At 38.1% G+C, this 26,612-nt stretch overlaps 1 long non-coding RNA gene across 1 annotated transcript in view; it reads left to right on the forward strand.

Annotated features, from left to right (window-relative positions):
- Positions 1-26,075, forward strand: part of LOC142073109 (uncharacterized) — a 178,506-nt gene extending 152,431 nt beyond the window's left edge. The window contains exons 2-4 of the long non-coding RNA XR_012669794.1: positions 18,828-18,938; positions 19,131-19,282; positions 25,622-26,075. This is a non-coding gene — a long non-coding RNA (uncharacterized LOC142073109). The remainder of the gene's footprint in view (positions 1-18,827; positions 18,939-19,130; positions 19,283-25,621) is intronic.
- Positions 26,076-26,612: the final 537 nt, after the last annotated feature.

The following is a 26,612-nucleotide window of genomic DNA, read 5'->3' on the forward strand; positions in this document are numbered from 1 at the left end:
TATAAATTCAGAATAGGGAGATAACTAAATTATTTTAGAAATGTTCAAATTAACCCTGGAATGGGAGGTGACAAATTGTCTTTAAGGATCTGATGGCATTTTGATCTTTTGTGAGAAATGTGGTAGGAAATATGGTTGATTGTTGCACTAGAGCACCTTAGCATTGTCACACTTATACCTGTGCATAATTTAAAATTGCACTGAAAGCAGTAGGCACATGCTAAAGTGGAGCATTTCAAATCAATGCTTACCATTCTATTTTCTCCATTCTAACATCTCCGAGGTGGTTGTTTAATTCATCTCTATTCCTCCATTTATTCTTAGTTCTTATTCCCTTCTTTCTTTATTTTTTTATTGATTTTTGTTTTGCCCCCCAAAATGAGGGGAACACCAACAACAAGAGGACAAAAAAAACCCAAAGTAAATGAATGGAAAAAAGAAGAAAAGGGAAGGGAGGAAGGAGTGTCCTTTTTCGTTAGGAATTATTCAAAGATTTCTAAAAAGTCAGACAATCGTTTTATATTTGTCTGAGGTCCACAATTTTACCTGCTCTTTAGCTGGTAGGTCAGCCAAATTACTGTGCCAAGTTTATTTCCCTGGACGTGATCTTATTCTAATTTTGTTTAAACCTAATTTCCCAGCCTGCTATATAATATTATTGACTGTTTTAATGTCTATTCTCTCCCCGCCCCCTTCTCTTCCAAACCATTAGACTAAGAGGTTGTACTTTTCTGCTATTTAATTACTAAGTTTGCTGCCTAGCTGAATCCCTTCTGCCTACATTGTAATTGACTGACTAAATTTTATTCTAAACCTTAAAAGTAAAACATTTTGGTTTAAAGAGATGGACATGTCCGTGTTCCAAGCCTTGTACACCAATACCATCATATGCTCTATTTCTTCCAATTAGTCACATTTTGTCCAGTTGTTGATAGTGGAACACTGAGTTTAGAGGAAGAAGGTGAAATAAAGAAGTTTTCTTTCTTTCTTTGTGAACTGGAGATTGATTGTGGTAGCACTGCACTAGAATGTTCATTTCTGGGAGGAAATAACCAGTTTTCAATGCAGGAATAATCAGAATTATGAAGCGCTCTTCACAGCGGAACATGTCATTAGTAATACTGGAGTATAAATACATATGAACCCAGGTTTTTCTGATTGTGGTTATTGAATCCTTTGTCACCTGATCCAGGTATTCATAGAGTGTTTGTTAATACGTATTCCTTAAATACTTTAGATGAAAAATCTCAAACTATAGCTTGTTTGAAGTGTTGACTTTGTTCTGTTGTGTAATTAATCAGCTAAGGCATATGGTATTGTTACTGCTTTCTGCCTGGATGATTAAATCTTTTAAAATAGGAAGAGAACATCCCGTGAATTTTCAGAAAAATAAACATTCAAGCTGAACTTCATGGAGGTGTCAGCATTATGAGTGTTTTTGTGATTTCAGAGGAGTCATCTAAATCCTCTGAGTGATATGACTGCATGAATGACAATGAAATGAACTCACTGGGTTAGATTATCAGCAGATGTAGACATAGCTGTTTTGACAGTTTACAGTGGCTGAAATCACCCACTAAAATCCTAAGAAACTCTGTCAAGGGAGTGCTAAAGGCAGGAATACTGACTCTGGAGGGCATTCTCTCCCCATTTTGCGGAGACCTGAAATTGTGACCGGGAAGGGAAGGGCTAGGGCTTGTTGAGGTTCTCTATGTATCATCACTCAAACATTCATATATACGGACAATAGTATGTACTACTGTAATAGCGCTGTAATTAATAGTAGATCCAACCCCCCAGTTTAAACCCTGCAGCAATTCCACACTGGATTTAATGCTGAATATATATCTGACTCTGTATCGACCTTGATTTGCCTCCCGCTTCGTGACATGGACCTTCTACCTCTCACTTGAGGTCTCAGAGTATGGTACCAGAATGAATTCATGCTGTCTTGGACTCTCCAATATATGGACCAAAGATGTGATAAGGGAATCCTGAAAGCAGCTCAGAGGTACAATGCCTCCACACACACACACATTTTACCAAGATTGTCCCAGTTTGGAGTGACAGTGTGGTGTCCTGACTGTTTCTGTACATGGACTGAACTGGGGGTGGGATAAGAAGGTGGTAGCTGTATTCCTCCAAGCTCTGCCCACAAAATAAGCTCAAACTCTCTTGAGATGCCACTCACAGGATGTTGTAAAAATATTTGCAGTGTGATGAGTACTGAGGGTGGGGAGGGGAAGAGGAAGGGGTAGCATTAATTGAGGGGAATTAGTCTGTGAAAGAAGAGGCAGCATTATGTCTTTTTTTGGGGGGGGGTGGCTGATATGAGAGAAGAAGGGAGCGGAATCTTTAATCCCCACTATGCAACTGATCCTGGTTTTTCATTGGGGAAATCTAGTCATGTTATTCCCAAAGCCCTAGCCTCCAGTGGATCTCTCAAAATCCATGGGTCTGCAATGTAGGTGTGGGGTGGGTTCACTCGCTCCAATAGATCCTCGGAAAACTCTACAAGGAGAATGTGGTGGAGTTTTATATCCTTGACCTGAGATTTTCCTGCAGAGAGGATGGAGGGGGCAAATATGGGCCTGATCCAAAGCTCATTGAAATCAGTGGAAAGATTCCAATTGCCTGTATCAGTGTATTTTGGATCAGGGTCTGCTTGCAGTGCTTGGAATCCAAAGAGATAGCTTGTCTTTTTCTTCCTTTTATATTAGAGTTTTTAATTTTAAAAATCCATTTTCCTGCAATAAAAGGAAGGCAAACTTTTACATATTAATGATAAATGTTTTCTATTACTTTCCTCGATTTTCCTGGATTCTCTTATTTGTGATCCCATTGCTGCTCTAAGCCAGACAATCTCCCTGCCCCCCGTTTTCTGATTTTCCCATTTTGCAGATACAATGTTCAAGATTTTCAAGAATGGGTGTCTGTGTAGTTGGACATCTAAATAGATTTAACCTGATTTCCCAGAAAAACTGGGAGCTGAGTGTGTTCAGTCTTTTTGAAATTATGCATTTAAGTGTCACATCGCTAGGCACCTCTTTTTGACAGTCTTGGACAATATCTCTAATAACCAATAATAAAGAAGTTGAAGTTGGCTTAATATGTTTGTTGTGGTAAGACTAGAGACACAAACAATCGAACTGTTGGCATAACTTGGAAAATAGCGATGACAAAATGCTACAAATATATTCTTTCAAGTGATAAATTGAATTCACTTTGGGTTAATGTCCTGTTTGTGTTCACTTTCTATGAATATTCTAGCAGTTGAGTATATGCAAATACAAATATTCATGGAAAGCATTTTTTGAATTCAATGTCACAATATTTGCCCTGGTAATTTTGATTTTAAGAGTCACACAAAGAACAAAGTAACCATATGTGCAATTTCACTATCTCAAATTTTGTTTGTAAGCAATTGACTCAAGTATTCAATCTACAGGTCAAAATTTATTTACAGAAATTATTTTGTAAATATTTTCACTAATATATACATCAGAGAAGATCAGACTTTGCAAAAACGTTGAGAACAGAAAAAAGCAAAAATTATAAAATTATTCATTACAAATTATTTTCCCAGTTCTAATAGAGTTCCCCCAAACAGGTACATACCTGCATTGCTTTTGGTTTGTAAGAATCTTTAGCTAAGGTTTGTAAGACTCTGCTTTGAAATAATCACTTGCAAATGTTGAACCAGATCTTGGGGGTGTAATTAAATAGATGAGATGCCCTTGACCTGCTTTTCACATGAGCATACCAGTAGTGTATATGTGATTTGATTTCATTACATACAGCTGCCATTGTTCTTTTTACCTTTTAATAATCAAGGTTAGCATTTAAATAAACTGGATGTCATTATGAAGTCTGCTAGAAACAAAGGGTTAAAATAAAGTGATAAATGAATTAATCAGTTCTGCACCTCCAGCTGTATAGCCCCCTTCATTATGTGGGAAAGAAGTTGGTGTATCTACCATCTGTTAGCACTTTTTCCTCTATGTCCTATTCTTGCTCCTGCTGTTACACCTGTGAGCTGAATGCTCATCAGAGTCTTCTAGTGTGACATTATTATACCCTGCTACTACAGCAAAAGCTTTTTGAAATACATTTGACTATTTTAAATCATGTAACTTTTTTAATGGGCTACCATGAAAAATTCATGACGTCCCACTGAAATATTCCACCTTCTTTCAATTTTGTTTGAAGTTGTGGAAGATATCCACTCTGGATAAATCATGGACCTGCAAAGGGCAACAAATTAAATTTAAGTAATAAGGAATAACTACGTTCCGGAGCATAAGTCCTCCATGAGCAGAAAGCTGCACCAAACTCCTTCCATAAGCAAGGAATAAAACTCACAAGGTACAAAAAGGAAAAAAAGCAAATCAATGAGACAAATAGTGTATTTTGAAGGCTGAGGGCAGATTCCTTTTTGTGACCTGACTCAATTAGTGTCAGGCTATTAGCTATTCAGCAGGTCCTATTGTTATGCTTATAAGAAGCACACAGGATCTTTTTCAGGGGAAAAGGCAATACGCCGTGTTTATTGAAGATGCAACAATTAGCATATGCATTCAATCACACTCACACACACACACGCGCGCTCTCTCTCTCGCCCGCCCCAGTTGATGTTATAGTTCTCAGTCCGGATCAATCTAGTGGCCAGATAGGTTGATCACGGATAGGGAGGAGCCGGGTTCTGTCAGTCGAGATGATGCTCTGGGGAAGTCTTGGCAGGATGAACCCAAAGTTTCATGGCAAGGCACCCTGTTTATATAGTGATTTTTCTTTCATAGGGACCAATGAGTTTTGCACTGTTATGCTGTAATTAATTGTTTTGTTTTTTAATTTTTTTTTTCATTTTTTATTACGTTTTTTAGGGAGTTATTCCATGCTGGTTTTGATGACAGCTATTTTGTCCCCATTGATAGGTGCCTGCCTCATTTTTAGAGTCCTCAATCTGCCCTCCTCTGACATTTCAATAAGGGTGTGTTGCAGCCTACTAGCGACCTTGCGTCTGTCTCCGGTTCCTCCCTCGTATGTCTGATTCAGCGATGGCCTTTACGTTTGTCTCTTTACACACACACTCTTCATTCACACACAAAACAGAAATATTTTACACAGAACATTTTAAACGGGAAAATCAAGTTGCAATGCACAAGAAAACGATCATGGCATTTTTTTTACTTATTTTAAAATGCTAAACCTACAATAAAGTAGTGATCTTAAAATGTTTGTTACTGCTTTGAAATCAGCCCAGACACAGATTCTGGCTGATGAATTTTTACCAAATGGCCTATTAGGCCATTCCTTTCTGCTATTCAAAAAGGGTGGCTGGCAGGATATAATCAAATCCTACACCAATGCATTTAATACATGCTATATCATTATCTCCTTTTTCGTTATCCTTCATTCTAAATTATACAAAATACAAACATTAAAATCCTACTACTATATTGTTCTTCAGAAATCATAGAAGCAGGGGAAATTCAGAATCTCTCCATCAAGGAGTTAAAAAAATAAAACTGAAAAAGTAAAATGAGTAATTTACATCATTTTAAAATATGGTCTTCTAAATACTTTATACAGTGTCTAAAAATATAATTACTTGGAAAGAGGCAATTTCTAGACATAATCTAGTGTAGGTTTCTTTGTGGGAATATTCAAAGCTGACCAGTATGGAAACTTAGAGAGAGAAATAAAGGGAATGAATAGAGGGGAGTGAAAGGATAGTAATCGAGTGAAAGATTACTAAAGCTCTACAGGTTTTTTTAAGTCAGAGGTGCAGGCCTGGAATTTAAAGGCAGATGAAATGAAGATGTCAGGCTAAACCTTCAGTTCCTTGTTCATCCAAATCTCCCATTGAACCTACCTCCCATGAAGAAATTTTGCTTGTGTGGTGGTGTGGCCTGATACACAGGGGGTTGCAGCCTCACTCAAGTTTGATCCATCCACCCCAAGGGAGATGTAGAGGTGGATGGGCCAACCCTGAGTGATACTGCAACTCTTGTGTGTGCTAGGTCACAAGGTCCAGAACAGGGACAGGAACCATCTCTGTGAGGTAAGAGAGGAACTGGCTCAGTCTCCAATCCTGCAGAGGCTAAGCAAGGCACCGATTCAGTGGGTGAGGTGCTGGGACTTCACCCAGCAACTGCAGCGGGGATATCTCCACAGGGTTCTAGGCAGTGGCACCTGGGATCTCCTCAGCTCGCATGGTATATGTGTGTACCATGGGAGAAATTTCTGTAATAAAGGCAGCATGGTTTATAAGTGACTTACAATTTGTTAAAATGTATTAGGTAGCACATGCCAACAAACAGACCACCTTAAATCCTAGTCTAGATGAGGCCTGTGTGTATAGGGAAAGTTCCTTATGAAATCTTTTGTGAGTATTAGAGTAGGGACCTGTTTAAGGAAACCTGGACTTGGCAGATATTTGTACATGACTAGTTTCCTAAAGTCCAGGATAATGGGTTGATGTTGCATTGAAGTTTGTGCATAAACTGACACCTGAATGTAATCTGTGAAAAATAACTTTAAAATTACAGGCTTGCAGGGTCAGTGCTAATGCCCAGGACATCCCAGTAGCTGAAGCATGCACACCCCAGAGCTCCTCATGTTTACTCTGCTTTATAGTTTTACCCCTTCGTAGATGCAACATATTTGAAGAAAGGACACAGACTTTGCAAAAGGAATTCTAAACCAATCATACTTTTATTCATAGGCTGTACAAGAAATATACAGGTCTATAGAAAAGCAACAAAACCTGCATGCAACTCCCTGCCTCATTGTCCTCTCCAAGGGTCAAGTGGGGTTTGTTCAGTGTCTGCTCAGGGTATCCAGAATCTTCCTTCCTCCTATTCAGTCTTGACTTTCTTGCTCTCATTGAGAGAGAACGATTCAGTGCAGACTTTGTCCTTTTGTAATTTCCAGATCTCCCCCATCAGCCTCAAACCCCTGCCATGTATCTGTTTCTTGTTTATAGGCTCACCTGTGAGATCGAGTGTCTCTGGTTGGTAGCCAATAAAGCTGAATGAAGTGTTCCAGCCAAAACTTTTTTCAGTGAAAAATGCAGATTTGGGTCAACCAAAACATTTCACAAATTCAAATCCACCTCACCAAACTGTTTTTTTTTATCAAAATATTTTTTCAACATTTTTGAAATAGAATGTTTTGATTTCATTTTGAAATTACTTGGTTTAGATTTTTGTTCCTTTTTATTTTTTAAAAAAGTTAACGCTCAAAAGTAAGTGGAAAGTTTTTGTAACTTTTCACCAGAAATGTGGAGGAAAAAATTAAGAACATAAGAATGGCCATAGTGGGTCAGACCAAAGGTCGTCTAGCCCATTATCCTGTCTACCAACAGTGGCCAATGCCAGATGCCTCAGAGGGAGTGAACCTAACAGGTAATGATCAAGTGATCTCTCTCCTGCCATCCATCTCCACCCTCTGACAAACAGAGGCTAGGGACACTGTTCCTTACCCACCCTGGCTAATAGCCATTAATGCACTTAACCTCCATGAATTTATCCAGTTCTCTTTATAAACCCTGTTATAGCCCTAGCCTCCTCTTTTCCAAGCTGAAAAGTCCTAGCCTCTTTAGCCCCTAGCATATGGGACCCATTCCAAACCGCTAATCATTTTAATTGCCCTTTTCTGAACCTTTTCTAATGCCAGTATATCTTTTTTGAGATGAGGGGACCACATCTGTACATATTATTCAAGCTGTGAGCATACCATGGGTTTATATAAGGACAATAAGATATTCTCAGTCTTATTCTCGATCCCTTTTTTAATGATTCCTAATATCCTGTTTGCTTTTTAGACTGCCGCTGCACATTGCATGGACGTCTTCAGAGAACCATCCACGATGACTCCAAGATCTTTCTGCTGATTAGTTGTAGCTAAATTAGCCCCCATCATATTGTATGGATAGTTGGGGTTATTCATCCAATGTTCATTACTTTACATTTATCCACATTAAATTTCATTTGCCATTTTGTTACCCAGTCACTTAGTTTTGTGAGATCTTTTTGAAGTTCTTCACAGACTGCTTTGGTCTTAACTATCTTGAGCAGTTTAGTATCATCTGCAAACTTTGCCACCTCACTGTTTACCCCTTTCTCCAGATAATTTATGAATAAGTTGAATAGGATTGGTCCTAGGACTTACCCTTCGGGAACACCACGAGTTTCCCCTCTCCATTCTGAAAATTTACCATTTATTTCTACCCTTTTTCCCTGTCTTTTAACCAGTTCTCAATCCATGAAAGGATCTTTCCTCTTATCCCATGACAACTTAATTTACATAAGAGCCTTTGGCGAGGGACCTTGTCAAAGGCTTTCTGGAAATCTAAGTACACTATGTCCACTGGATTCCCCCTTGTCCACATGTTTGTTGACCCCATCAAAGAACTCTAATAGATTAGTAAGACATGATCTCCCTTTACAGAAACCATGTTGACTTTTGCACAACAATTTATGTTCTTCTGTGTGTCCGACAATTTTATTCTTTACTATTGTTTCAACTAATTTGCCCGGTACTGATGTCAGACTTACCGGTCTGTAATTGCCAGGATCACCTCTAGAGCCCTTCTTAAATATTGGCGTTACATTAGCTATCTTCCAGTCATTCGGTATGGTAGCTGATTTAAAGGATAGGTTACAAACCATAGTTAATAGTTCTGCAATCTCACATTTGAGTTCTTTCAGAACTCTTGGGTGAATGCCATCTGGTCCCAGTGACTTGTTACAGTTAAGTTTCTCAATTAATTTCAAAACCTCCTCTAGTGACATTTCAATCTGTGACAATTCCTCAGATTTCTTGTGGGTTTATCAAAAATTATTTATTTACAATGCCAGCAAACTGAAAAATCAGTTATTTGCACATATCAAGCAGACATCTTTGTCTAAGGGTGATTCCACATAAATGTAATGTTTTCCAGGTTTAACAACACTCCCTTGTTAGCCCTCTGCTAGATGCAAGAGTTACTCATGACACCCCTTTTATGGAAACTATAGGGCCAACGTGAAGCACCAGAACAGCTTTAAAATCCCAATGGCTTTCCACAAAACAAAATGGAGGTTGCCAATTGAAATACATAAATGCAGTATATGAATCCAGCATGCATAGCCAATATTTTGAAAGTTTGAAGCCTAAAACTGTACTTAAGTTGTTTTGATAAAGGGGATGATTTTCAAAATTGCTAATTACCTATGGCTTGCATGGCTTTCAATAGAAGCTGTGAGTGGTCAGCACCTTTCGAAAATCAGGCCTGGTTTATTTAGGGACCAAAGTATAAATCTAGGTGATTTGCTGTAGGCACCCTAGTTTTTTTGTATGTGAACTCTCCTCCCCTGTCTCTGTTTTTACCTCAATGACTGTTTACACAAAGAGACCTGAACAAAGGTATATCCACCAACCATATAACTTGATAGTAATATGGAAATAAAGTAAACTTGCGCACGCTAGTAAAAAATCATAAGCAAATAAAACATGCCTGTAACAAGAAGGATGTTTATAAATTAGGGTTCAGATGAGAACCACAAGAATGATTTAAGGATTAGAAAACATGATTTATAGTGCTAGGCTCCAGGAGCTCAACCTGTTTAGCTTAATAGACAGAAGGTTAAGGGGCAATTTGATTAGACTATAGATATTTACATGGGGAACAAATATTTAATAATCTTCAATCTAGTGGAAAAAGGCATAACACAATCCAATGGCTGGAATGTGAAGCCAGACAAATAAAACTTACATTTTTAATGGAGAGGGTAATTAACCACTGGAACAGTTTACCAAGGGTTGTGATGGATTCACCATCACTGACCATTTTTAAATCAGGATTGGATGGTTTGTTTTTCCCCCTAAAAGATCTCCTCTAGGAATTATGTTGGAAGTTCTGTGATAGGTGTTCTAAAGGAGGTCAGACTAGATGACAACAATTCCAATCTAGCTTTGGAATCTATAAATATATGAAAACTCTGTGAGCTTCTTCCAGGTGAAGGATATACTCCACAAGTTTGCACTTAATGTTTCCTTTGAACTCTTCCTTCCCGAGTGCCACTGGTTGTGAAAGGGAAACCAGTGCTCTTTTAAAGTTAACTTGCACAGTGAGGAGGTTTGGGAAGTAACCATTTCCATTCGAGAGTGGGCACCTTAAATACCCATTCCTGACAACCTCTCCCACTTGCAGCATGAAACTGGATCCTCTCAGAGCTCCGATGGAAGGGTGTATGGGGAGGTTAATGAAATTATGCCATGGAGGTGGCTGTTACATATGCACAAATACTACTTTTTTACGTACAAATCTTGCAGCAATAGCGCTTCCTCTTTCCACTTCTCTCTTTATAGACCCACCTCTTTTTCTCTTTCCTTCTGCCAACAGAGGTGGTTGGAATGATGTGGCTTTTGTAATGAGGTACAGGCTTAATGCAATGGTTTAAAGGTTTCTATGCTCTGCTGAATCTCTGAGCTAAGACGACCACTGTACCTAATGTTATGCATTTCATGGAAAGGGCAATTTTATTTAATTAGTATAAATGGAACTTTTAATGTTAACTATCATGTAAAATACTGATTGTGCTAATAAACCAAATTGAGGCAAGAGAAAAGGTGTGTGCAGTGATGAGAATAATTGCCACTGACTGCTATTTTAAAAAAAAAATCTGAGTTTGTTGCTTACCGATACAGAAATACCTAGTGTTGCTACAACTTCTCTGCTGCACAGTCCATTTACAACAGCTGACAGTTTGCCATAGGAACAAACACTTTCTTGCACTGCCAGTGATTGATGGGAAGTCTGCTACACTGAGTTTTGTAAGAGGAAATCTGAAATATCCATGTTAGTAGGTTCTGCATTTGTGACATAATGAAGTACGTATAAAAAGAAAAGCCCTAGAGATTCTTTCTTTAATGTTCAGACTTGGGCTTATTGTATAACAGTGCTCTCCAGGACAGTTTCCCATAGAATGCAGTTTAACGGAGATAATGCAATAGCAAGCTCAGAATGCCAGAGCGTTCTCCTTAACTACAAGAAAAGTCTGACTAGCCGTAGCTGTACAGTGACTTGCTCTGTTCTCACTTGCCTTTCTATATCCCATCTTTCTAGGAACCAATACAACTCTAGGGGTGCTGAGAACACCAAGTTTTAAATTGAAAATATAATGAATGTGTGAAAGAATAAAAGGGATTGGGCAATTTTGGTTCCTCTGTTTTGGGCATTTTTTCTTTTTCTGTGATTTAAGTAGCTGGAGAAAAGCTTTGTATTAAAACTTAAAGCTGTTCCTGTTCCCTGACTTCCAAATATACTATCTTATTTTCTGAAGACAAGATTATGAAGTGCATACTCAGTGTTCATTCAGGCCTTTCTCAGGAAACAACTTCCATTCAATTCAGCAGGAGTCTGAGTAAACTCTGAGTAATGGCCTCAGAAAGTGACCGAGCAAATAATGTGCTTTTTGTATATACCTGATAAGTCTGGGCAATTAAGTTCAGATAAAATAACTCTTCACCATCACCAAAACCATGAACTATACTTTATTATTTGTAATGCCCCCACCTATACGTGCCACCAGAGCAGCTAAGTCAGTGTTGGAGGATGGGGTTAGTTACTTGCTTCTTCTCCAGAGCAAGGGAGGACTTGCTACTTAGAAGTATTTCATAGGGCCTCCTGGAGTGCTGCAGCTTACTCATCACCACTCATTCTGGCCTGTGCCTAATGGCATGTTCTTTCCCTGAAAGAACAGACATAAAGTATCCTTGAAGGAGCATGCAGTGTGTGTCTGTTCTGTGCTGTTCCCTGAGAACAAAATGGGGATCTGAAGAGAGTTGCAACTTAAAGAAAACATTTCCTATTTTTTGACCAGCTACGGAGCTGAACTTCATGCAGGGAGGGTGCTCAGCAATTTAAAGATACAGTGCACAGGAAACAGACCTAATGACCGTTTCAAAGGTACTTAACTAGTTTGGTTCAAATAATCATCCAAGTTTGTACAACTAGAGTGGAGTAAATACTGCAGAAACTTCTATGACTACTCTGGTGATTTTTTTAAATGTATCCACTTTTTATATATATATAAATGATATGGAGTAATCTACCAATGGGGATAAAGAAAGAGCCTAACTGGGAGGGGAATTCAAGGGATAATACAAAGGGAAAATCCACATTTTACTAAAGTCCTTTACTGAAAACTTTTATAAAATCCCAAAAGATGGGGCAAGAGAAACCACCTGCAAGGATCATACTGCAGAGTTGGTTTCGTTCTTTCTGCTGTCCTATTACAAACAAACCAGAAAACCTTATCTCAAGGGAATATTTGCTTATCAGTTTTCCTCTGTCTGCAGTAGAATCTAGTCACATTTGCTAAAGAACACCTCATTGGATCACAAGAGTGGGCTTGAGTGTGCTTGTAGATTTGCTTAGTAGCACATAATTTCAGGAATGCAAAGTGGCTGCTTCCCACTGACACGAATGGGACAATTGCAAAGCAGTTTTTTGTGTTAGTTCGCTTTTACTGTCTTTGATTGTCATGGGTGGTAGATTTTGGAGGGCTCTTGGCTCCCCCTACTCAGGAAATGAGGTGGCAAACTATATTTTAATTAATTAAAATAAAAATAGCCAAAACTTCCCACATGTAAACTATATGTGATAACCAGCATAGAAAATTAGAAGGGGATGATTGACTGAAACCAGTTAGGTTAAACTAAGAGAACATAAAGCTGTCTTCCATCACCTAGCCATATCAATTCACACTAAATCTTCATTTAGGTAGATGCTTGGACCAAATTGAGCTTTTTAATAAAAATGGTTTTTCGGCAGGGACAGCAATAATCTAACTGGATGTTATCTGAACACTTATTAGCCAAATTTATTACTTTTATAGATTTTAATTTTAAAAAAATCTCTCTAGTTTTAACACACTATTATTTGATTTATTTTTGCCTGTCTCCTCTTCAGTGAATGGAATGGGTCCATTACCCAGGATATTTATATTATAACTGTAGCGTGACAGCAGATGTTCATGCAAGTGAGTCACTAGCATGAATGCTTCTAGAAAACAAATTTCAAGCTTTCATGCTTGCATGCCTGTGGCAAGCAAATTCTAAACTTACTTTTCACAAACATTTGAACCCAAAACCTAATTATAAGCTCATCCAGTCAAGGAAAGGAAAGAATACTAAGTGTCTTATGAGGAGTACTTGTGGCACCCTAGAGACTAACCAATTTATTTGGTCATTTATTAACCAATGTATTTGTTAGTCTCTAAGGTGCCACAAATACTCCTTGTTCTTTTTGGTGATAAAAATCTAACCTGGCTACTACTCTGATAAGTGTCTTATGTGGCCAATTAAAAGCAAGCAATGCAGTTTGAATTTTGGATTCTGAAGAGCAGCAATTTATCTAATTTCAGACCATAAATTTGAGAAAATCAACATCTCTCCACAGACATTTCCCAAAAAGCAGAAAAGGGAAGATTTGTTCAGTAAATTATGTATTATTCAACCTGTTTTACTCGGAACTTTATGGAAATTATTTGAACCTCTTGCTTCTGCCAACAGGTTAGGAATGTTACGAGTGCTTCTCTAATGAACTAGATTTGCCATGGGTTCCTGTGCAGTGGTTGTGGGGCAGAATCCTTCCCAGGTGCTCACATCCAGGGTACTCCAATGGAGTCATTCAGTGATCATGACTACAGCCTAAGAATTAAAGCAGTGTTTGCAGCCCTTTTGTTGCTCCTTGGGAGGCATTTTTGGCAGCGGATTCACATAGTCATAGATGCACTGGCCATGTCCCACAACGCTCCTGCATTGTGGTATCAAGAAAGCTGTTCTGGAACTTTAGAATTTCCCTGAATATCCCCTCTGTAGCTGGAACTCCATGAAAGTTCTGTTGCCTTTAAATCCCTCCACAGCCTGCTGTGGGATTTGGCCTTGAAAGTGAAAGAAGGTACATATCACTCCCCTCTCTCCACACCTGTAGGATAATGAATTCCTGGGTCTACCCAGAGTTCAAGTTAAGTTGTTTTACAGACCATCATGATCCAACTGTCCTTTATTCAGCAAGAGTTGCCTTTGATATACGGTGTGAATAAAATACTTTTTTCCATTAAGTTGCAATGTTTCTAACTTTCATGCATCATTTGACAGAGAAAATGAGAATTTGTAGAAGTAATAGCTAATGTAAAGTATATGAGTCTGCAAGGCAGTTCAATGGGTAGGAAACTAAGTTTACATGTTGATGTTATGGAGTGGTATGCAGATGATACAGATGTCTTTTTGTGTGAATTTGTACTAAGAGTTAAATGCATAAATCTCTGGATTGCTTTTCCGAGGCAGGCTGTCTTTCTGTGTGTTATGGTAGAACATGGGCTATAAATGTCAAATGAATATTTGCATGCAGATGGTAGAGTTTAAATTTGGAAGAAGCAAAGTAGAAAGCTTGTAAGCAAAGTCAGTAGAAAATCTCTTACCAAGAGCTTGTCTACAATAGAGTAAGCTCTTTGGAGAAAAGACTGTATTTGTACAGTCCCAAGCTCTGATCCCAATTTGGTGCTTTTTAGGCACTGCCTTAATATATAAATAATGTTTTGTTAAAAGTGTGAAATTTTTCAGTGTCATTTCAAGCACTCAGCCAAGCTTACCTTGTCTCCTTGCTGCTGGATTCAACCCTCACAAGAGGTGTTTGTTAATCATACAATTCTAATTAGGAAAAAAAAGTTTGGCAAATGTCAAGAAATATATAGGAATTGAAACTTAATTGATGTTTCAATGCTTGAGAAAAGATTGGAAATAGTTTAAACAATTTGTTGCACCGCCAGCTGTGAAAATGACTTATAGTGACAAAATATGTCACAACCCATTAAAAAATACCCAAGTTTTTGGGCATATCATGAGCAGTGAGGTAATAGATATTACATTTCTGTTGCACTTTAATGCATCTGTAACGTGATGACACTCAAACAATCATCTGAATTGCCTATCAAAGGAACCATTTATTATTATTTTACATAAAAGGACATAAATAACTTGGTGTCACCATTTATGTAGTGAAATAAAGTGACTATGGCAACTTATGCAATGGAGCAAAGAATTTGAAATACTTGAAATCCAAACTTCTAACAATTCTGTGCATAATCACTTTGCTACTTGAAAGCCCACTTCGTGCCTCCCATACTTCAGGAAAGTAGTCTGGAGAAATACAGGGTCCAAACCTGCAGTCCTTGGCTCAGTGACTTCAGTGTGAGTTTAGCCTACCCTAATTGTAGCAACAGGTCCTAGATACTTATACCTCACATAAAATAGCAGAGTGTAGAATTAAGAAAGATGCCAGAGGACATCTTCCTTAACCTTCCTAATTTCAATTGATCACTACTGATTACTGTGAATTAAAAAAAGTGTATGAATATGTTCTTTCTTCACCTGTTTCTCAGGAGTGACAAATGCTTTTGTCCATATCTTACAATGGCCAACTTCCCCATTCATCAAAAGACAGCTTTTAAGGTGGTGTTTCAATTTGATCTTGATCTTTTCCCCCCTAACTGTTCATACTATGAAATAGTAGACTTCAGAGAGAAATGACAGTTAAGCCTCAAGATGTCTATCATTTTTGCTCATGAAGAAATCCCTAGGTACTCACTAAGTTCTAGTTAGAGCTTTTTTGTATGTGATCCTCTCTTTAGAAGTTCTGATAAAATAAGCCTAGAAAATGCTGGAGAATTTTCCACCTGAAAACATTTTGTTTATGATAGAAACCCAGCAATAAAGTGCCATTTTAAAAACTATGGTATAAGATAAAGTCTATACACAGTATTACTGAATCTTGATTTTCAAAACTTTTGACTGTGTCTTTTTATTACTACCAAATAAATACTACTACTGTCTTTTTGTGAGTAAAACTGGCATGACAGTTGAATGCTAGTTTATTTAAATGATTAATTTAGTTGAAGTAATATACTGAAGTGTGACACCTGAATTTTAAAGCTAAGAAAGCAACATCTGAATTCTAAAACCAGATAAAAGTGGTAACAGACATTGATGTACAGTAGCAGATGGAAGGTAATAATATGGTACCAGGGGAACTGAGTGAAAAATTACAGGCATACCTAAGTGCTTTTATATACTCAACTTAAACAGGTGATTCTCCATTTAATAAGTGAAATATAGCTTTTTCAACTACTACATCACTTTTCATAGCTAAAATCTGTAAGAGAAACAGTGAGTCTAAGCGGAAAAGAATGCAAATGACACAAATGAAAAATATTTTATCGCCTACTTTGTTTACTAATTTTATATAATGATACCAGTTATTGCTTCACTAGTTCAACTACAGACCTCAGCTGCATTGCAATAAGTAATATCTTACCTTACCAAACTGTCTCCTCTTTGCTAAATAATTCTGTAATAGCAATCACAAGATCTTTCTCAAAATAGTTATTAAAATGGAACTCAGTATTAGGGGAAATAGTTTTATCTTGACAAAGAAGTATTTGTTTCTTTGTAATGTTTTCTAATGGGTGAGTGTACCAGAAAAGTTGGCTTTATAATATTGTCTTCAAGACTAAATAGGTTGGGTCTTTTGGATATGACATTGCTACAGGGTTTTTTTTAATTGAACAGGTTCTTTCTATTGTGTCTGGCAGGAAACTGCACCTATTTTTCTCTTCAAGAGTCTTTGTGACTATTTGATATTTGGTCAACTTCATACCATACAACAAGGATGTATAGTGGATTGTCAGGACAGTTTGAGTTTTGGGAATATCACATGAAAATGTCAATACTCTGAGTTCTAGATGGAGTTAAAAGGGTTTCCACAACAATGCCATTGTTAGAGCTGAGCAAAGTATGGATTGAATTCCTTTCTTCTGAGTAGTGACTGAATTTGTATAGATTTGTTCACCTAAGTCATACAGCATTGTTTCTGTGCTACAGTTAGAAGATTCCAAAACACAGAAAGGGTGAACAAGATGGCTGTGTGAACACCTCCAGTGAAAACACCAAGGAATGCCCTGGAAATGTTGAATAATGTGTACTGCATCCAGTTATGATTGTATTATTCTAGATTCACATTAGCATAACTGAGAGTAGAGTTTAGGTTGTACAGGTAGTGACACCTATAGTTAATGTTGCCCAGCACGTCCCAGTGTAGAATGTTATAAATCAGACAGACTTAAGCCACTGGAGATCAAGTTTTCCATGTCTGGAGTCAGTCTCAGGTTGATTTATTTTTTTAAAGCATCAGTTAAAACAATTCAGCTATTTCTTAGAAATGAGGTTAGGGAAAAATTCTTGATTTTGCCCATGTTTTTTTTAAAAAAAAAAAAAACACCTCCTCTTACAGCCATTTAGTTGAGAACCTCTGGTGTCTTAATGCTTTGGAACATAGTCTTGATTTTTTATTTATTTTTTGATGGTGTGTGTTGCCATGTTGGAAGGGATATGCCTCTTGCCATTCCTGTTTATGCTCACCCAAATTTGGCCAATTTAAGAGCCTCTGAATACTCTGTTGGCACATACTCATTAGAAACTTGCTAGAATTTTGGCAGGTAATTCCAAACATTGCATCTGTACTGATGCTCCAGCCTGGGGCTATATGGTCTGAGTAGGACTTTCTTGCAATTGCTCCTGGCATCTGAGGGTCACTGCTGCGTGGGCATCTTTTACTTCTGCACTTTTCTAACTTTTGAATGCTTGGCTTTACCGCCCTAATGTTTTCTTAAGAGTGTTTTTTGTATGTAATTTAAATTACACTACAATAATTTGTGTATACATTTTCACAGTAGTTCTGAATGTTTTCTGTTCAAGCAAGGGAAGAGCTAAACCACAAAAGGTTGAGAGTTTCGGCTTGAATTAGAAACTATACTCATCAAAACTTGTGGCTACTTAGCCAAAACTTATGTCACTAGTGTGTGGGGCTTCCTTGCTACATGTCCCTCCTGACACCAGTAGACTGAAGGTCTCCTTTTAAGTCTCTTGGTGGGGGAAAGACCAGTGGCTTTTTATTCTCTTCTGAGCATATTCAGGGCATGGCTGGGCATTTCATTTCCCTGTCTGGCTTTTCAGAATCCACTAGTCAGGCCCACACTCCATATTAGATTCTCTCTCCCAATGTCTTATGACTTGATAAACCACCTCCTTTTGCAAAGGGATCCTAAATAGTCCTTCTACTAGTCTTACAGCTGTAGCACACTTTTACATTAACACACATGCAATCTTGGATGCTGTAGTATAAAATGTAACATGTGACAATCTTCCTTCTCCAATTATCCAGTTGGAAACCAGCAGGGGAAATTGACACTTCTAATTATCAATGCAAAGATTTATTGTGGACATCTCAGTACTTCAGAAACAGTTTAATACATTTCCAGTTTGGGTTTTGGGCAGCAGCATATTTTACCTGAACTGGGACTCCCATTCCTCGAAATAGGTGGTAGAAACCAAGAAAAGCTGCTGCTTCTTTCATTTTTTGTGTGTGGGGGGAAGTCTGATACAACTGTGTTGGGAATAGAGCTTGAATTTGTTAGAAAGCTCAATTCTATTGTGAACAGCATGTTGCAGCTGTTTGGCCCTGATCCTGTAAACGCACATCTGCTTGTACTTCAAAGTTAATGAGACAACTCACTTACTTAGAGTTAAACAAGTGTGTAACTGTTTGTAAGATCAGGGCCTAAAAGTGAAGTGTATTTCACTATATTTTTATAATTACATAAATACCTTCAGAGTGCCAAAATAGGCATGTCCCAATGATTAAAAGAAACCAAAGTATTGTAACCAGGGAAAAATCACAACTAAATGAACCCCAATATGCCTCTGTTTCCCTTTTACAGGTACAGGTTCTTGGTCTGGTTATCACCTGAGGAAGCAGCTCCTGTGCCCCACCCTCCCTCACAAGTGTGGTGTGGGAAAGAAGAGGAGAGACAAAAGCTGTGTTGAAACAGGTAAGTATTGCATTAAGTGTTCTTTACATAAAGGCATAAGGGAAAAACCATAAGAAAATGTATGAACTCAGTAAACAGGGAATTGCAACAAAGGAGCTTGAAGCTTAGACCTAATATACCCCTCCCTTGGCAACAAGAACAAAACAAATCCCCAGTATAGCCTACTGCTGATCAGATGTCATCTATGGTCAGGTCAGATGGTAATGAGCGGTTGGTCCAGGACCTTCTACCCTCAGGCCAAATGCTGGTCTTTGGGGAGGAACGTTGGATTCTGGCTGCTGGATCGTGACAAGCCACTGGAACCGAAGCTGCTGACTGGTGGACCAAAGGACCCTGGAAGGAAGGTAAATTGATTGGTTCACAGGATCCTTTACAGTTCTTGATCCGGAGACACGCGCAAACCCGACCGCACATGGCTGCCTCCTGAATGGACAGTGCCATGGTGACATGGCACAGTTCCTTATAAGGAGTGAGTGGCGGGAAAGTTCTCAAGGGATGGCAGTTACAAGGCAGTTCCAACTGGTTTGAACCAGCCCTCGCACCACAGCTTTGGCACCTTAATTCTCCCGCCCCTTCTCCATTTTGAAAAGTATCAAAGTCCATATTAATAAGGGGAAACCATATAAAAATCTTATCCTAAACCTTTTAAATTACTTATTATATAAAGTCACCAACAGTATCTAACATTATACAGGTTTGTGTCAAAACCCTGTATATTTAAGGGCTCTAAAAGCTCTGTACTGCACATTAATAAGGGTAATCTAGGTGTATTAGTCTGGCTTAATGACTAGAAAACTTTTTAAAGTTGTTTGAAACAGCTTTACAAAGTGAGCCTGAAACTTAAACCTCTAAAATCCAGTCGTACCTTGTACATAATCAAAATGCACCAATTACATCACTTCAGTTCAATTAGCATGCTTGTTGTTAGCTATTGTTTGTTATACCAAAGCCATAAATATTTAATTGGCATAATTTATATATAAAATTACCTAGGAACTGATCAGCTTATTTGCTAAATAGGCTAAGCACTGAGGGAAAACACAATCTTTGATATAATAATCTACCAAAAAAAAAAAAAAAAGCTTTCCTAATGGATAAAAAACCTGCCTCTGTTACTAGAAAGTACAAAGGTGTCTCCTGGACTTCCAAACAAATTATGAGAAATTCATTGCTTAGCAATAACACAGTGAGATAATGGTTATAAAATGCCAATTATTCACATTCATTTAATAAAATAGGTTTATAATGCGTAAACGTCAGATACTTCACTCTTTACTAAAATGAACCATTATGGGATGCAAATTACTCTTAACTTGATGCATAGAAATGATAAAACTGTTAATTTTCAGAACCTGTGCAGCAAAGTGTAAAATGTGCTGTGTGTGTTCTTTACAGCTCTAATTCAGGACATTTTGAAAAGGTGTAATCCATGACATTTACATGCTATAGTCCATTCAGTTCTTTATCTATTTTATATCCCATTAAAGGCTACCAATCTCATCATTAAAAAGGCTATATGTCACGGACTAAACTTCAAAATGGATAGAGGACTGAGAGTACAAGAGTGCAGCTCAGTAGCTTTGTGTCTCTTTTCACCTCTTTGCTAATAATATGACCATGAATCTAAATGCAAAGCTCTGTACATCTTGTACTGTTGCCCATTACTTTTCACTGGACTGAAACTACATCTATCCCTAGCTGCTTTACAATGACAGAAAACTTACCTTTTTTTTTTTCAAATGAACTACAATGTTCGGCATTTATTAAAAAATAGAGGGCTGGAATTTATGAGCCTTGAGGATAGGACAAGAAGCAATGGGCTTAAATTGCAGCAAGGGAGGTTTAGGTTGGACATTAGGAAAAATTTCCTAACTGTCAGAGTGGTTAAGCACTGAAATAAATTGCCTATGGAGGTTGTGGAATCTCCGTCACTGGAGATTTTTAAGAGCAAGTTAGACAAACACCTGTCAGGGATGGTCTAGATAATACTTAGTCCTGCCATGAGTGCAGGGGACTGGGCTAAATGACCTCTCGAGGTCCCTTCCAGTCCTATGATTCCATGATATGAAGCAGGAACTTTGTTACAAGAGCAGTCCCACTGAGTTCAGTTGAATAGCAGCTTATTCCAGAAGAGGTTCCATTGATTTCAATGAGTTGTCTCATGGAGTTAGATACTATTCAGCATGAGTAAGTGGTATAAGAATCTGTTCCTCAATTCTGACCCTTTCCAGAAGTCCTACTGAAATCAGTGGGGCACCTTGTGGTGTAAGGTACTACTTAGCAGTAGGGAGTGTGGAGGAATCTGACCTAGTGTGATTAGATGTATAAACATTCAATGCTATGTAATTTTTCAAAGTGGACTTTGAAATTTTTAAAAAGATAATCTGCTTATTATTTATAAAACAATATTCTTTGAAAAGATGAGGGTCAATTTTCATTGAATGCTTAAGTTTTCTCTCCATTCAGAATGCCCTTCCAGCCACAGATTTAAATCTAAGGGACATCAGTCTTCCCAAAAGACTTCAACTATCCTGGTGATTCAGAGAGAGAGATGGGTGCCCAGATAGCCAGGACCCAATCCTGCTTATAAAGCAGAGTCAAACCTTTGGCCTTGTATTCATATGTAGGTGTGATTCAATGGCGTGATTGAGGCTTTATTGTAACAATGTTTACCTAAACTAGCACTAACTAACAGATGGGCAGCCATATTCTGTAGCTGATGTAATTTACAAGAAGTCTCCATGTGTGTCACCAATTAGAATGCATTGTAGTAACAGTGTAGAAGTGGTGGCATCCATTACTGTTGAGGCCCACTTCTGAAAGGCCACACATGTCTAGGTAGACACTAATAAAAAGGAGCTTTTGGCTAATGACCTCTGGGATTCAAGAAGCAATCAAGGATCCAGCAACATTGCCAGTTTTGACCGTTTTGTGGGTTTCACAAGATATGGCAAAAATCTCTCACAACGTACACTCATGGTTTTATTCCCAGCCTGTTGGCATCACCTCTTTCTCCTCCAGCCAATTGGCTACCATTCAGGTACCATTCTTGGCTTCAGTATTCAAAGTATCATCAGTGTTTGAGAGCGCAATACCTTTGGTGCTAACCCTATCAGCATCCAAACCAGCATTCTCCTTCCCTCCCACCTAAGCCTGGCACCCCCTCCACCATTTTCCAGCCCAGAAACCTCACCCAGTCCAGCATCCACCAGTAGCCTTACTTCTCCCATCCTGGCCCACTTTCAATGGCTTTGGGCAGGGTAGCCCAGTAGTACTCACTTCCATTTCCTCCTTTCCTCCCCCCGGGTACTATGGGGGGGATGAGAGGAGTGAACATATTTGCTTTCTCCCTACACCCTGAACTTGATCGGACATTTCTCTACCCCAGAATACCTACCTTGTTCCCTTTCTCTATAGTCTTCTACAAAGACAGGTTAGTGGACAGCAGCAAGTAGCACAGTCTGGGCTCTGCCATAGCCAGTGCAGATGTAAAGGGACTTAAACCCCATGTATGGTTACTCTGACTTCTGGGGCCAGTAGATGTAAGCGTGTAGCATGTGCTGCTTTTTTCTGCCTATGGCAAGGTGTTGTCTGACCCTACCATTCCCTAAGAAGACTGTGAGGAAAACACAGACAGACTGATCAGGTAGTGCCAGAAATCTGTGTTTTAAGCAAAACCTTACAGCATGATAAAGGAGCACTAATTTAACAACAATGGTTTTATTCAACATTTTGAACTATTGTTGATTGTTTCCATCCCTCAATGTTTAATATCTTTGATATTATAGATGGATTTGTAGAATGTACAGTCATGTACTGAATAGACAGGAATAGCTTTAAAACATGAGCTGGCCTAAATGGCAAATTGCCACAAATGATAAGTTCGTCTTTCTAAAAATTGAAACTTTCGATCATTGATTATTTTTGGTATTCATTTCTTCTCATCATCCCTCTTCAGTGCCTTTCTATCCTCATGTGTGTGACTTCTTTGAATGTTTTTTTTTTATTAGTCTACCTACAGGGGAATTTCTGAAACCATATAAACTCAGTCATCTGGAAATATCCTTCTGCTCAAGGCAGTTTGCTCTATTTAAAGGCAAGTGCAACCTGACAAAGAAGCTCAGTAAGAGATAAAAGAAATGTTAATTGTGAAAAGTTGCAGGAACAAGGATGAGGAGGAGAGCTCAGGCAAACTTGAGTTTAGCCCACAGGGCTGTCTCCTATTTCACTTTACAGGTGACCTGCCAGTGAGGGAGGCTTAGCTTACTATGGTTGCTTGCGAATATATGTATATCTATTGATGGAATGGATAAGCAGCCTGTTAAGATACTGTGAAAATTATTGTGTATGAACACCCAGAGAATGGATTGGTGCTTACTTGTTTATACATCTTAATAGATACATTTTAAAAAATGCTTTGTATCTTTTGTGTGTACCAGCAGTTCAGGTTTACGCTATTGAATCACTCATTGGTTTAGGTATGGAAATGTCAGATCAGTCATTCTATCTCTGACAGAAGCAGTACGATTGGATACTGCATTTAGGACCCAAATGTTTGGATTTGAAATAAATGGGGTTCCACACAGGTGCCACAGTCTTCCCGTGTGGATCACAATACAGGATCATGGTCTAAATTTGCAAACGCCCATGAAAATGTTCACAAGGAATGGTAGTTTTGACTCAGTCTAAATCAGCATGGATCAGTGTTCAATTCGCACTGCCTGTCACTACCTGTCCTGGGATGGGGAAGCTAATGATCAAACCAGTGGACCAAATTGGGTGATGAATCCTGGTCACGTGCCAGCTAAGGCACATTGTGCATACACTAAGAAGCACATTTAGATGCCAACACTCTGAAAAACTAAGACTGCAAAAGTATTTTTTGTGAAGAAAGACTGAGAGAAAGCTTTGTCATGGCAACAAGAAGAAGCTGGAGATTTAAACTGTTATCTTTTTGTATCAGCGACCTATCCAGTTAGCCTGCTATGTTAGCACCTTCCTGCTATCAGGAAATAAATCTAGTATAACATTGTCAATGACCGTGAGGGATCCAAAACTGTATTCCTTAACTAAGCATGTTAAATCCCAGCTGTCCATCTGAGGGAATAAACCAATATATTCTTAAAACATGAACAATTATAATAGTCTAGACCTGAAAACTGAAACAGCAGATTTGCAGCACATTTTTACTTCATGTCGAAAAGCACAATTTCTTTTCAATATGTGTAAATGTGTTAAATTGTAATGCACATGAAACAACACACGCAATGAGGATTCCCCTCTAATCTGAAAAATATTGACAGTTTCCCATCAAAGACAAATGTTCTGTGGGAATGGGTCAATTTTGATAAACCTTTCTAAGAGAAATACTGGAGTTGAAATGTTTCATTTTGACAATATCAACACATTTCATTGTGAGTTTTATAGTCTATCACAATATTAAAAGTAATATATTTAATATTTTACAATATAAAATTCAAATTTGTTTTGATTAATTTTTGATTGACATGTTTCATCTCCATTTTTGAATGTTTGTTTCATGGGAAAGTATGGAATTTGTGTCTTTTGTTCCAATTCTAAACATTTTTTGAAAAATTGGAATTTCCTATAGAATGGAAATTGCTGTTCCCAAAAGCTCTACATGCAACATTTTAGAAACCCATTTTAATCCAACAGAACCATGGAAATTTGTGTTATGTAGCGAACTATTTACTTTAGCAATCTTTTAAAAATAAATAAATATGGTGCTTCTGGAAGGTGTCATGTTGAAAGTACAATTTTCTTTTTTTTTCCTCAGAAGGTATATGGTAAAGGCAGCATTAGTGAAAATTTTTCAGACTACTTCAGCATTGTGCTTAAACCATGACTTGTGCTGGGATGGAAGTTCAGTTTCCAGGTCATTAAGAATAAAAATTGTGATAGTGGAATCTGTGATGTGGACACTTGTCCATTAACCACTGGACGAATTTCATAGAGGTTGACAACACACTTGTTTTGGTTTTTTGTTTTTGTTCTTTGTGGGGTGTGTTTTTGTTTTGTTTTGTTTTTTATTATTATTATTATTTTTTGGTGGTTACTACTATTTGGAGCTGAATTTTGTCTGGTAACATGAGCGTGGAAACTTTCACTCTTCTGAGTCATCAGTAGTAGTAATAGTATAGTAACATGTAGAGGCTCCAATCAAGACCAAGGTCCCATTATGCTAGATACTGCAAATATTATATACATCACTGCCACAGTCCTTTTGTTAACCTGACCTACCACACACACAACCTGAAAACCTGAATCTAACTTTACATATCTAACCACAACTGAACAAAGGTTTATTCTCAGAAGTGAGAGAGGTTTGCAGGTATATACAACATAAACATTGTTGCCCAGTAGGGTTGCCATAATGTAATTCTGAATACATTCTGTTTAATGGATATGCCTAAAGTGCTTTTTCTTTTTTTATACATGGTGGTTAAATCATTACAAACTTCTCTATGCAGCGTGTCTAGAGGATTGCATATTCTCTTAGTTGTGGTTGGAATTGGTGGATACAATCCCAGTAGTATATATTTTTCACTTCATATATTTGTTGGATTTGATTGTTTAGATTTTAGACTTTTAAATGGAAAATTTTAAGAGATCCTTATCTAAGAGAAAAATTTCCTTTCCCTTTAAATTGCAAACCTTTGAAGAACTAGAGAGTAAGTGACTTCCCTGGCATTTTTTTGAAAACTGGATCCTGAGTTGGGAATTTCTACTAAGGGTGAGTAGAACAGATGATTACTGGTCGTGATCACAACCGTGTGTGCATCCTAGCACCATGTTCCTTTATGATGTGACCCTTTAAGACTAGAAGTTGCTGGGAATTATCATCTACAGACTGGGTGTGATGGAGGATAGACAACTGACTAAGCATCATGTGACTGCCTGCAGACTATGTAAAGACGTGTTCCTGGTTTAATCTGAGGATCTGGCAGGAGGACTACGTGATAGCCAGGAAGGGCTGCCTCGTGGGGAACTGCATGCCCTCTCCCCACCTGCGTTACTCTTTGTTTGTATTATTTTGACTTTTCTGCATCTTTTCTTCATAAAACTAGTCCTCAATTTAAATGGTTTGTGGAGCTTTATTATACTTACTGTACTCCAGTGGGCAAACTCAGTGGCTAGGGTAAGCTGCTTGATGTTACTGGCCAAATTACAGGGCTGGCAGCAGTCAGTCCACTTACCCTGATTTTTCTGGCTCCATCCTACATTCACAGTAAAGTGACCTGCATCTCAGTGGAATACACTGAGGAGTTATCTATTAAATTCTGTTGGATGCTTTAAAAACAAAACAAACACTCAAACAAAACACGCCACCACAGGAAGGATATATTATTTTAAATTCTGTAGAAATTTTCCTGTAGAATAAAAATAAATGTATCCTGGTCTGAACAATCGTGTGCCCAGATCAGATTGTTTGAAGACCTATGTAGTCCTTGGAACATCCCACCCCATTCCTTCCCATTAAGTTATCTCTTTGGCCCCAATCCTCCAATGAACCCTGTGTGGGCAGATGCTTCACTGGTTTCAAAGGGGGTGGGTGCAGGGATTATACCATGTGTTGATCCCAATGCATGACTGGGAACTTTGTGTTCATGCCTCTGGAGAATGGTGAAAACTTTGATATAAATCAAGATATGT

The sequence above is a fragment of the Caretta caretta genome, chromosome 8, assembly GCF_965140235.1.
Source record: "Caretta caretta isolate rCarCar2 chromosome 8, rCarCar1.hap1, whole genome shotgun sequence".
Taxonomy (NCBI): domain Eukaryota; kingdom Metazoa; phylum Chordata; order Testudines; family Cheloniidae; genus Caretta; species Caretta caretta.